At 39.2% G+C, this 12,617-nt stretch overlaps 2 long non-coding RNA genes across 2 annotated transcripts in view; one reads left to right on the plus strand and one right to left on the minus strand.

The window, feature by feature from the left end:
* Positions 1 to 2,417, plus strand: part of LOC141097876 (uncharacterized) — a 63,377-nt gene extending 60,960 nt beyond the window's left edge. Inside the window, exons 3-4 of the long non-coding RNA XR_012234071.1 lie at positions 394 to 483; positions 2,333 to 2,417. This is a non-coding gene — a long non-coding RNA (uncharacterized lncRNA). The remainder of the gene's footprint in view (positions 1 to 393; positions 484 to 2,332) is intronic.
* Positions 2,418 to 3,356: 939 nt separating this feature from the next.
* The window catches only part of LOC141098252 (uncharacterized), a 54,400-nt gene continuing 45,139 nt past the window's right edge, over positions 3,357 to 12,617 (minus strand). Inside the window, exon 2 of the long non-coding RNA XR_012234191.1 lies at positions 3,357 to 5,307. This is a non-coding gene — a long non-coding RNA (uncharacterized lncRNA). The remainder of the gene's footprint in view (positions 5,308 to 12,617) is intronic.

The following is a 12,617-nucleotide window of genomic DNA, read 5'->3' on the forward strand; positions in this document are numbered from 1 at the left end:
GGGTGTGCATTATACCCCTACGGGGGTGCATTATACCCCTATGGGGGAGCATTATACCCCTATGAGGGTGCATTATACCCCTATGGGGAGCATTATATCGTGGAGCTGCATTATACCCCTATGGGGCTGCATTATACTGCTATGGGGATGCATTGTACTGCTATGTTGCTGCATTATACTGCTATATATGACTATGGGATGCATTATACTATATATGACTATGGGATATTACTGTAGAGGCTTATTAAAGGATATTATTTTGAGGATACTGTTTTCAGTGTGGAGGAGGAGAGGTCCTGTTACTGTGCAGGGTGACACGTTTGCATTTTTTTTCATCTGGCATAGTATAGCAGTTGGGGAATGTGCCCTAGATAACTGTGTTATTTTCTGCAGAGATGAGTCCTGGCTGGAAGAAGTGTTGGCGTTCTGAACTGGATGAAGAAGAAAATCGAAGATGAAGGACTTCAACTAGAGACGTCACCGGTGAGTATATGTGTTACCTACACACTTATACTATGTACTGTATACTATATACAGAACTCCTGTGTATACTGTCACCAGTGATCACGGTATTAACTGTACACTGACACTGACACTATTGTGGGGAGGTTGACATGACAGAGGAATCTGCTTTTAGTAAAAGGCAGAGGGAATAATTCAGTGTAGAAATAGAGGCACTGAGAAGAAGGAAAAAGGGTGCCATATTGAGTGTGACCATTAGAGGGCAGTGGGGAGCACAGAAGAGAGTGGTTACATAACTGCCACAGGTCAAGTTCACACTCATTGGTCAAAGGTGACTGTCAGGTGACAGTGGGAGGAGCTACCTAGGCTGGGAGTATAAAGGCTGGGAGAAGCTTCCAGAAAGTCCAGTCAGCCAGGGGAGCTCACTAGAAAGGAGGGTCTGCTGCACAGTAGAGAGCCCTCAGAGAGCACCAGACAGTAGAGACGGTAACAGGGGGTGACCCAGGAACACAGAAGCATTAGACGGAGACAGTCTGAACGTAATAGGTACCTGTGTACTTTGAACGGGGAAGCGCTGTGATGGAAGTGCCTAGGGCAGCCACAGTGAGGAGAACCGCAGAGGACACCACCACAGAGGCATCTAAGGTACCCAAGTCTGTGTGGGGAGGAAAAGTGAACAGTCCTGTATTAAAGTGTGGACGTCGGCAAAGTTGGTGAATAAAACCAGACCTGTTGAACTACAGTACTGTCTCAGTCTCCGGTCTGTTTGCGCTAAGAAGTGGATCACCCCCCCAATTCTGTTGGATCAGCACACCTTCTCCGCCTATCAGCATCATCATCAGCATCAGCTCCTAATTTGCCTTCCCTCACCACCCCTACACTATATACAGAGCTGTTGTGTATAATGTCACTGGTGATAACTGTATTACCTGTATACTGTATACTATATACAGAGCTCCTATGTATAATGTCACCGGTGATCACTTATTACCTGTACCCAGACACTGTATACTAAGTACAGAGCTCCTGTGTATATTGGCATTAGTATTGTGGGTTTTTTTAATGATCAGTATTGTAGTATTCCGTCACTATGTGGTGGTAATATGTGGTCTGGTCATGGCGTGGTTGGTATTTGTTCCTTGCATGTGATAATATTGGTCTCCATTTGGTGGTATCAACCTACAAGAGACATAGAGTTCAAAGTCCAAAATGTAAAAAAGTATATGGCATCTTTATTACAAAATAATTACAATGACTCACATCATAGAAAAAATGAAAAGAGATAAGGAAATGGCGCACAGTGTCAAAAAACTGGTGGTAATATGTTGTCTGGTCATGGTGTGGCGGTATTTATTCCCTGTATTTGGTATTATTCGGTCACTGTGGTGGCAATATGTGATCTGGTCATGGTGCGGTGGTATTTGTTCCTTGCATGTGATATTATTGGTCATTTCAAATATTGAAAAGTAAATAAAAATATACGTAAAATTGTATTGGATATTTTAACAAATGTTTAATGAGTTACAGTAGAGTAGAGCCCAGCAAGAAGAGTCTACCTTGTCTTTGTGGCAGATTTAAAAATCTTTTGGCCAAAACAAAAGCTGCTGGCTATATGTGTGATCTGCTGATGGGAACTGTTAATGTGTGATTCGTGAGGATGTGGTACAGAAGTGGAGTTTTTCTAAGAGAAGGGCGGTGGGACTGTGGAAGGTTTGAGGGGTGGAGGTGGGGCTAGGGTGGAGCCTGGCAGAGATTCACTGGGGCCCCGAAAATGTTTCCAGTATGGGGCCCCAAAATTCCTAGTGGCAGCCCTGCTTGTACCCATAATATTCTATGGGGCTTTGAACATTTCCTATTTTTTTTTCCTCAGATGTGTTCTGTTTCTTCGTAACAAAAAGAACTCCATGGGTAACATATGGTCCCTGAACATCTTCCAGTTTACTGGACAACATTTGGTATGTCCTGATGGGATTTTACAAATATTTGGCTAAGAGCATAAAATATGATCACATATGATGCAGTAGTTCAGAGAAAACATAGGAATCGAGTCGCGCTGAAGATTACTTGGACAAGTGGCTCCCCGATGGCTTCTCATCACACACTGCCCTGGAGTAACAGGTCACACTCTATACATGTATACAGGGAGAGACCTGTCAATCCAGGACAAGGGGCAGGGAGAAGCCGCCAGGGACTCGCCAGTCTGACTGGTCTTTTATACGGCTATGTTTTTCTCGAAAAGCTGCATAATTTCAGAGTTAAACATATATGGCAGGTATCATGCAGCCACTGTCTGATACATACTGCTCGTGGGTCAGTTAGATGTTCTCTTTAATAGGGTACATTGGGTCAGGTTCCCTTTTAGGGGTTCTTTAATATGTTTTGGCAGTCTCTAGACTCTAACCCATCTCACTTGCTGGAGTGTGAAATTAGGTGACTTCAGAGAAGTTCATGGAACAATGTAACATCTATAGTAAAATAATAGAGAACGCTGAAAAAGTGGTTAGAACCTCAGTGGGTTTCCCTAAAGAGAGTAGATTGTAATTAAATAGTCCGACCATACATTGTCCATAATGATCCATTCTCACAGCTCCATTTCACAGCGAGGGTGGAGATCTTTAATGTCCAATGAGGTGTTTACTCATTTTCTGAGACAATATTGGCACACGCATTATGTAGGATTTGGCAGTGAGACACTTATGTTATGTAACAGTCTCAGCGATAAACGTGTCCCTGTTGCATCTGCCAACATTTAGCAGTCATTTCATCTGGCACACAGTTAGGAGTCCATACATCAAAGGAGAGAGCCTTTTGTTTGTCTCATGCCGCAGAATCATTTCATTATACACTCTGCAGAAAACTCACACATTTCAGACGGGAAGAAATACAAATCATAAGCACAACAAGAATATTTTATTAATGTGTATAGGCACCTCTTAGGAATCCATAACAAAGTTTTTTTTTTTTTTACTGTAATACTGTGTTTAATGGACAAAACTATGAGAGTCTACATTAAAGAAGCTCAATCATACACTTTGGACATCCCCAATGAGATGCTGATCAGGGTTACCTGCTGTTGGACCTCCAAATTGTGCGGAAACCTAAAAATATGCATTTAATTTACACATCACCACAAGGTAATTTGAGAATTACGCAGCAATACATGCTGCCCAATCCACAGTAGACTAGTCAGACAGGTGGGTCCCCAGCAGCTTCTCCCCGCCCGCCACCCTGGAGTGACAGGTCTTTCCTTGCGTGCGAGTCTACAGAGAAACCTGTCAGGCTTTGACAGCTGGCAGGGAGCAGCTGCCAGGGACCTCCCTGTCTGACTAGTGTGCCATGAAGGTCGGTCCTCATCGTCTTTTACAGTTAGTTTTTCTTTGAAACGCTACAGTATTTCAGCATGAAACATACTATGCAGTGTAATTTACTATGCTTGTGATGATGAACCATCATCCTACAAGGAACGATTAAAAGATATGGGAATGTTTAGCTTGCAAAAAAAGTTTTGGTCACGATGACCCTTGAGGTACCTTCCAACTCTAACATTTTAGGATTCTATTATTCTAACCATCCTACAGGATATTATTCAAGCCAGGAGGGAGACTGGTTATCTTGACTGTTCAGGAGATCTCCTTTTTCCTTTTCATAAAACTTACACTGTCAATGCCCTGGATAATAGGCTGGTGGCAAGTGCCCTTTAAAACTTTAATATATATTTTTACAGTCTTCATTATAACTATTTTTAATTGAAGCAATCTTATTTCTGTGACATTATGGGCTACATTGTTCTTTATACTCAGAAGTCTTCACTGATGGTTTCTTTGGTGGAAATATTAAAAGTGACTATAGTTCAATATTTTAGATATAGGTAGCATTTTTTATTTTCAGGTAGAAGTTGTAATTTCAAATCTTATACTCTTTTTACGATTTACAGCAGTATCTATAGTTCTTCTTCTGTTTAAGTTTCTGCTGCTTCCGTAAGTGAAATGTGGACAGTCCCATCTTGAGGCTCTGGCCATACATGGCTTGGTATGGAGACTGGTATATACTTTCAAAGTAATCTGTACTCTTTGTTAGTCAGAAAAATCACAGTTCTTCCATCCAAATTGAAGTTTTCGTTTCCATATCTATCCAAATAATAAACATGTTCTGGATATCCTGATGGACCATTTTAAGACTAGATGTTTTCTTGCCAAGTGGTGACTTCCAATGGACCACATTTATGTCATGCTGCAAAGTCTTTAAAGTCATCTCATTGACTTTTTCATATTAATGACATAAATGCAATTAATTTAGTGGCATAGCTTTGATAAACTGTGCCATGGTCAATCATTGACCTTTTATGTCAATTGATACCACCAGGAGCTGACTTTCCAACCCAGAACTTGACTGGTTTACAAGCAATAGACACTTTGAGTGACATTTTTGAGCTGTTTTTTTCATTATGCAAGCATCCTGGGTATTTTTCCATTCCCTTTGTTCACATAACATCATACATATCCTTGTTGGTTATGTAATACTGAATGATAGTAGTAGCATCATAGCATCAGATAATGGAGCAACAAGCTTTTTCACATTACCAATATAACCGATCTGAAGACACTTCAAGGTAAGAAAGGGATGACTTTATCTTCTCAAGTTTGGCAATTTTCACCTACTCGATTACTTCTTTGTACCGTACTTCTCTATTGTCAAACACATGTAATTATCTTTTCTTTTCTCAGACATTAAAGTTTGAAAACAGTCATAGAATCATAGAAGAGTGGTTTATCTACAACTGACATTGTGGAGCCAGCCTGCACATGGTTGATGGTGTGCTCAATCCGGGGGTTCTTAAAACTGTATCTGTCAGAAACAAGATTTAGTTTAACAAATTTGTAGTAATGAAAAAGTCCAATAAATATAAATATAAATTTCATATATAAATATATATATATATATATATATATATATATATATATATATATATATACATACATACAGTGGGGAAAAGAAGTATTTGGTCAGTCTCCAATTGTGCAAGTTCTCCCACTTAAAAAGATGAGAGAGGCCTATAATTGACATCATAGGTAGACCACAACTATGAGAGTCAAAATGAGAAAACAAATCCAGAAAATCACCTGGTGTGATTTGGCAAGATTTATTTAGTTATTTTGCAAATTATGGTGGAAAATAAGTATTTGGTAATTAACAAAAGTTAATCTCAATATTTTGTTATTTATCCTTTGCTAGCAATGACAGAGGTCAAATGTTTTCCGTAAGTCTTCACAAGGTTGGCACACACTGTTGGTGGTATGTTGGCCCATTCCTCCATCCATATTTCCTCTAGAGCAGTGATGTTTTGGGCCTGTCGCTGGGAAACAAGGACTTTCAAATCCCTCCAAAGGTTTTCTATGGGGTTGAGGTCTGGAGACTGGCTAGGCCACTCCAGAACCTTCATATGCTTCTTACGAAGCCACTCCTTCATTGCCCTTGCGGTGTGCTTGGGATCATTATCATGCTGAAAGACCCATTCACATTTCATCTTCAATGCCCTTGATGATGGAAGGAGGTTATCACTCAAAATCTCACGATACATAGTCCCATTCATTCTTTCATGTACATGGATCAGTCGTCCTGGTCCCTTTGCAGAGAAACAGCCCCAAATCATGATGTTGCCACTCCCATGCTTCACACTAGGTATGGTGTTCTTTGGATGCAACTCATCATTCCGTCTCCTCCAAACACGATGAGTTTTGTTTCTACCAAACAGTTCTACTTTGGTTTCATCAGATCATATGACATTCTCCCAATACTCTTCTGGATAATCCAAATGCGCTCTAGCAAACTTCAGATGGGCCCGGACATGTACTGGCTTAATCAGGGGGACACGTTTGGCACTGCAGGATCTGAGTCCCTGATGATGTAGTGTTACTGATGGTAGCCTTTGTTACGGTGGTCCCAGCTTTATGCAGGTCATTCACTAGGTCCCCGTGTGGTTCTGGGATTTTTGCTCACCGTTCTTGTGATCATTTTGACCCCACGGGGTGAGATCTTGCGTGGAGCTCCAGATCAAGGGAGATTATCAGTGGTCTTGTATGAATTCCATTTTCTTATTATTGCTCCCACAGTTGATTTTATCACACCAAGCTGCATGCCTATTGCAGATTCAGTCTTCCCAGCCTGGTGCAGGGCTACAATGTTGTTTCTGGTGTCTTTCGACAGCTCTTTGGTCTTCATCATTGTGGAGTTTGGAGTGTGACTGTTTGAGGTTGTGGACAGGTGTCTTTTATACTTATAACAAGTTCAAACAGGTGCCATTACTTCAGGTAATGAGTGGGACAACAGAGGAGCCTCTTAAAGAAGAAGGTATAGGTCTGTGAGAGCCAGAAATCTTGCATGTTTTTAGGTGACCAAATACTTATTTTCCACCATAATTTGCTAAATAAATCTTGCCAAATCAGACAAAGTGATTTGGTGATTTTCAGGATTTGCTTACTCATTTTGACTCTCATAGTTGTGGTCTACCTATGATGTCATTCACAGGCCTCTCCCATCTTTTTAAGTGGAAGAACTTGCACAATTGGTGGCTGACTAAATACTTTTTCCCCGCTGTATATACATATATATCTACATACATACACATATTATGCATGTATATATATATATATATATATTTCAATGTTTCCCGAGAGATCTTCCATTTTTATAAGCTTCTTTTTAACAAATCTCATACATGTCAAGTTTTATAAATGAGAAGGTGCATTTTCACGGAAATATTATCATGAGTTGTAAAGTGCTGCCGAACATGTTGATGCTATAAAAATAAAGTTTGTATTTATTATTATTATAATTGAGCATTCCTAATAATTTCCAGTAATCATGCATTGTAAACAGGCTGCCAATTACTCGACGAACAACCAAAATACTCATTCGTTGGGTGAAATGATTAAGATTGCTTAAAAATCATCATGCTCGTCTGGGCTCCCTGGGACTATTTTAGGGCCCAAAACAACAGTTAGGAGCATGTTCATTTTTGAACAGGTTTCTTCTTCCCTTCCCTACCCTATATGTATGTCTTGTCTCATTTAGTATTGTGGTTTTATAAAAATTCTAACATGAGTATAGGGATGGAGTCATCTTAACTTGGCATCATTTAGAACTGCTGTTGGACTTTGTCTTTTTCTGTTCTATTGCACATTGTGTTTTGATGCCACTGGGGGAAATGTCTTCCAAGACTTCATTCTAATTGTACTCCATTCTTTCTGACCCTCAAATTCATAAGCCAAATTGTGATTGTTTTGTCTCATTTCTGATTGCAGAATTGTATAAAATGTAATAAAAATTACAGTTATTAAAAAAAAATCTTTGTGCTCATCAGCACAATGTCCCGTTTAAACAGGAGATGTGCTGCCGAGAATAATAACAGTCTATAGGCACAGAAAGATCTATTATTGATTGTTCAGTGTGTAGGGGATATGCAGTTGGCCAGTCTAAACAGGCCATTAACTGACCACTGATCGGCAAATATGTCTGTTAGATTAAGGCTTGATGGAAGAACAATTCCAGAAATTGTTGATTGTGTCAAAACTGTAAATTAGTTTAGGAAGTTAAAAGATGAAGATTTGTAAAGCACTCAAAAAACAGTAATTATCAGGATAAAAGAAATCTTTGAAAAAATGTTACTGAAATAGTTCAGAGATTGATCTAAAAGTGTGTATTATGGATTGCATTCTCATTTTCTCTTTCACTCACATCCTTTTAGAAGCTGAAAGAACCATAGTGTTAAAGGTGGACATTTACAGTACTTTGTGTCATCAAAAATGGCAGGATTTTCTGTTACATGTATTTTATACAAATTTTGACAATTTTTTATATCACAATCTTTACAAATTAATGGATTCTAAGCATCAGTATTGTTTGGATATTAGAATAATGATGGATAACTAGAGATGAGAATATCAGGCAAGATTCAAATTCGCCTGTTCACGTGGATTTTTCCTGAGAAACTTGATATTTTTAACATTTTTTACATTTTAATTTATTATTAATACATTCTTTTTATTGCTGATTACACCAGCAATTGGGACTGGTACATTAGCCCCAGTTACAGTGGAAATCCAGCCTTCTACCTGCTTAGCAGAGCTGACTGAGCCTCATAAGATGAAAACAAATCCTGCTTCCTCCCTGCACCCAGCAAATCACATGAACACTGGTTCCTGAAAAAAGAGCACTAATAGTGATTCCTAATCTGTATACACAAATGCTTGTTCTGCACTGTGTATAGAGCAATCTTGAAGGCAAAAAGAATAATAAACTTTCTGTGCATTCTCTGTGAGGATTCTGGCTGCATCTGACAGCAGGTTTCCAAATCTAAAGCTGCACAATCTCCTAAAATCTGCTAACTCTGCACTGACATTTTAAAATGTCAGTGCAGAGTAAAGTGAGGACCGCCAGACATTTAAAGTCTAAAAATAGTTAAATAAATTAGTAATCTTGCACTTGACTCCTACTTCCTGTCCTTTCAGGAAGAGTTTATAACAGTTTCCTAATCATCAGAGGTAGAATTACAAGGACAAGTAACACCTCTATGGACAGTTGATAACACAGGATCCACCAATCACAATAGGTGATTTAACGGCTCCTTTGCTCTTCATTCCTTCATGATGACATTTGCACATGCTCATTAGATGCTTCAATGCAAAAGCTAAGGCTTGAGTCAGTCTATTGTACACACACTTGTGGATTTCCTGAAACAACATTAAGTTAGCATCTAGAATACCCCAAGGGCTAGTATGAAAATTACAAGACTTTTTGTTTATATTTTTTATACAGATCGTGATGTCAAAAAAGCCGCCTTGCATTTACTTATGACAACTATATCCGAAAATATAAGAACCATCTTCAATCCCAAATGTTTAGTAATGCAATTTATGTAGTCCTTAATTTATTAAAGTCCCTTGATTGTATTAATAGAATTAACATTCACTGGTGTAAATACATATATATATGTGTATGTATATAATTTTTATTCGTAGACGTAGCTGGCCTAATTTACAAAGTAAAATTCATAATCCATTCGCTTTTATCAGAGCGATTCTTTATGTCTTCTATATGAACTACGGGATTAATAACTATAATTAGCCACCCACTGCATGGCAATATTCTCTTGTTTCATCTTCTTCTTCTACCACTCTTACATAAGCCACAGAATGAAATAATTACAGAGCTCACATCTATCAGCTGGGTGCTCGACGCTGGTCCCCCCCGTGGCTTTAGTACCATCCTCTAGTATCACAGAGGGGCTATTGCTTAAATAAAGACGATGGGAGATGCGCCAATTTTTGTAGAGGTTTGGATATTAAAGGACTTATTTGACAACCGGCAGCGGCTGGGTTGACTATAAAACTGTAAGAAGGTCCTTTTTAGAGACATCTGAATATAGTAAAATGCCATGAATAAGGAGAATTTAATCCAGCACTAATATCCAGCAAATATCTACAATATATTGTAAAAATTTTCACAAGGGCAGAAGCAGGAACATGAGCAGAGAGAACGCATAAGGAAACCTTTAGTATCAATATTTGAAGTATTGATAAGTAAATAAAATTATATATTCATACTGATCCCAAATGTCCTGTCGAAATTGAGTTGGGGCGCCACCACTGTATTCATACTTTATGGGACAGTCAGAAATAGCCATGTTCAGCCCAACTGTTCTTGGTATCGGTGAGGATACCAATGGTCGAATCCAACAGATCAGAAAGTTATCACCTATTTTGTGGCAGCAATAACTTTCAAAGTTTGGGATAACCCTTTAGGCTATGTGTCTACCATCAAGAATTGGACACTGAATATTTTCCCTGCCTCCAAAATGCTGCATTCTAATCATGCAGTTAAATCTGCATGTTCTTGGTGAACTATACGAATTTATCACATCTAATGACTGGCTATGGGGGAAACTACACCGTGGAGACTAGCGTCTCCCTGTCGATACTAACATGCAGCGGCTCGTAAACCCGCACCGTGGGTGAGTTTACGCAGCATTAAATAGAAGCACAGTGGGCATGGGATGTCTATAAATCCCATCCGATGTGCTTGTAATATAGAACGCAATGATTTGAATGCAGCGCACATGTGCTACGTCCAATACGCTGCTATTTCTGATCATGAGCATGTAGCCTAAAAAAGGGAATCTGTCACCAGGATTTTGCTATATAATCTGAGAAAGCTAAATGTAGAGGCTGGGACCCTTATTCCAGTCATGTGTCAATTACTAAGCTGCTGACTGTAATTTTAATAAAATCAAAAGTTTTATCAGCAGGAGATTATCACTAGAGGACTAGTAAACCTGCTGCCATGTTGTCCTCCTTATTCATGAGTTTTGCATAACCACGCCCCCCACTGCTGATTGGCAGCTTTCTGTCTATGCACAGTGTGCACAGAAACTGGGGATACACATAAATAAAATGGGACTGGTTGGTGATATCAACTTCCTGTTTGTGGCACATTAGTATATGGGAGTGGGGAAACTTTTCAAGATGGGTGATGACCATGGCGGCCATTTTGAAGTCGGTCATGTTGGATCCAACTTTATTTTTTTCAATGGGAAGAGGGTTATGTGACACATCAAACTTATTGAGAATTTCACAAGAAAAACAATGGTGTGCTTGGTTTTAATGTAACCTTATTCTTTCATGAGTTATTTACAAGTTTATGACCACTTATAAAATGTGATCAAAGTGCTGCCTATTGTGTTGGATTGTCAATGCAACCCTCTTCTCCCACTCTTGACACACTTATAGCAACACCGCAGAAGAAATGCTAGTCTAAGGGGGTCAGATTCCTTGTAGGAAAGCTCGGACCTGAGACCCATAAAGTGATGGTGCACCATCTTTTTCAGGAGAAACCGCCAGGTGGACACTTACCAGTGGTTTCCACAGCCCTGACAGTGAGAGCCTGGAGCCTCTGACGGCCTATGACAGCTGTACTTACATGACCCTCTTCCCATTGAAAAAAATAAAGTTGGATCCAAAATGGCTGATTTCAAGATGGCCGCCATGGTCACCACCCATCTTGAAAAGTTTTCCCCCTCCCATATACTAATGTGCCACAAACAGGAAGTTGATATCACCAACCATTCCCATTTTATTTACGTGTATCCATATAAATGGCCCACCCTGTAGTTCTTTGTAAGAACAGAATGGAAGAATCCAGCTTCTCTCAAACTTTTCCTTTTAAAAAAAGAAAAATGTAAGTATATATTCATATGGGTCAACCTCCATGTCTTTTCCCATTGAATCTTTATTACTTTACTAATCCCAGTAGATTTTGTTAGACACCATTATAAATTAATAAGATGCCATTGGTGTCCATCATGAGACAAATCTACCACTCCATCATTTTTTTTATTTCTGTTCCTGTGCTGAAAATGAAAAGACAGATGTGAACTCAGTATTACAAGGACATTCTAATTCATCATAGTTATATAGAAGTCAAAATGAATGGCCCCTTTTATAGTAAAGCTAAATTCACACAAGTGTAGAAAAAAAATCTTCTAATTTTCATCCAGAAAAAAAAGATGATTTGTGTTAACCTAAAATGGTTTATTCTTGTCTTTAGCCAATTGTTTCTACATTCAGGCTTGAACTGGCGTAAGCCCCCTGCATGAGCAGTAGCTGGCACAATTCCTTTGATTTACCATGTACAGAGCATCAGCATCATTCAGTTTACAATCTACAATCTCAGTCTATTATTACATAGAAGCATAGATGGACTTGTGAATAATGATAATGTAATATTATTGTTGGGCCCCTGGCTCCCCACTCCGACACTGCCTGAATCACTACTATGAAGTGCAAAAATTGGAAGGACGAAAAGCAGAATAGGGTTTTATCTGGATTTAAGAAAAAATGGAAAATCATGCTCACCGTTTCAGGTTGTGTGGTTACACCCACTGAAAAAAACTTAGTCTGCTGCAGACCCACAGAGACGGAACTACAGAGAGCTGGAAATAGATGAGTTAAATCTGCGCTGCCATCGGAGGGATGATAAGGAGACAGGAATCCAAAGTATGCGGTTTATTAGTCAACGCGTTTCGAACTTTCGATCTTCCTCATCAGGACAAACCACGGTGAAGACTCCATGTCATTGTTGGTCCAACACTGCCTAAATGA

Source organism: Dendrobates tinctorius, unplaced genomic scaffold, assembly GCF_039654945.1.
Source record: "Dendrobates tinctorius isolate UK_male_01 unplaced genomic scaffold, ASM3965494v1 ptg000010l, whole genome shotgun sequence".
NCBI classification, from domain to species: domain Eukaryota; kingdom Metazoa; phylum Chordata; class Amphibia; order Anura; family Dendrobatidae; genus Dendrobates; species Dendrobates tinctorius.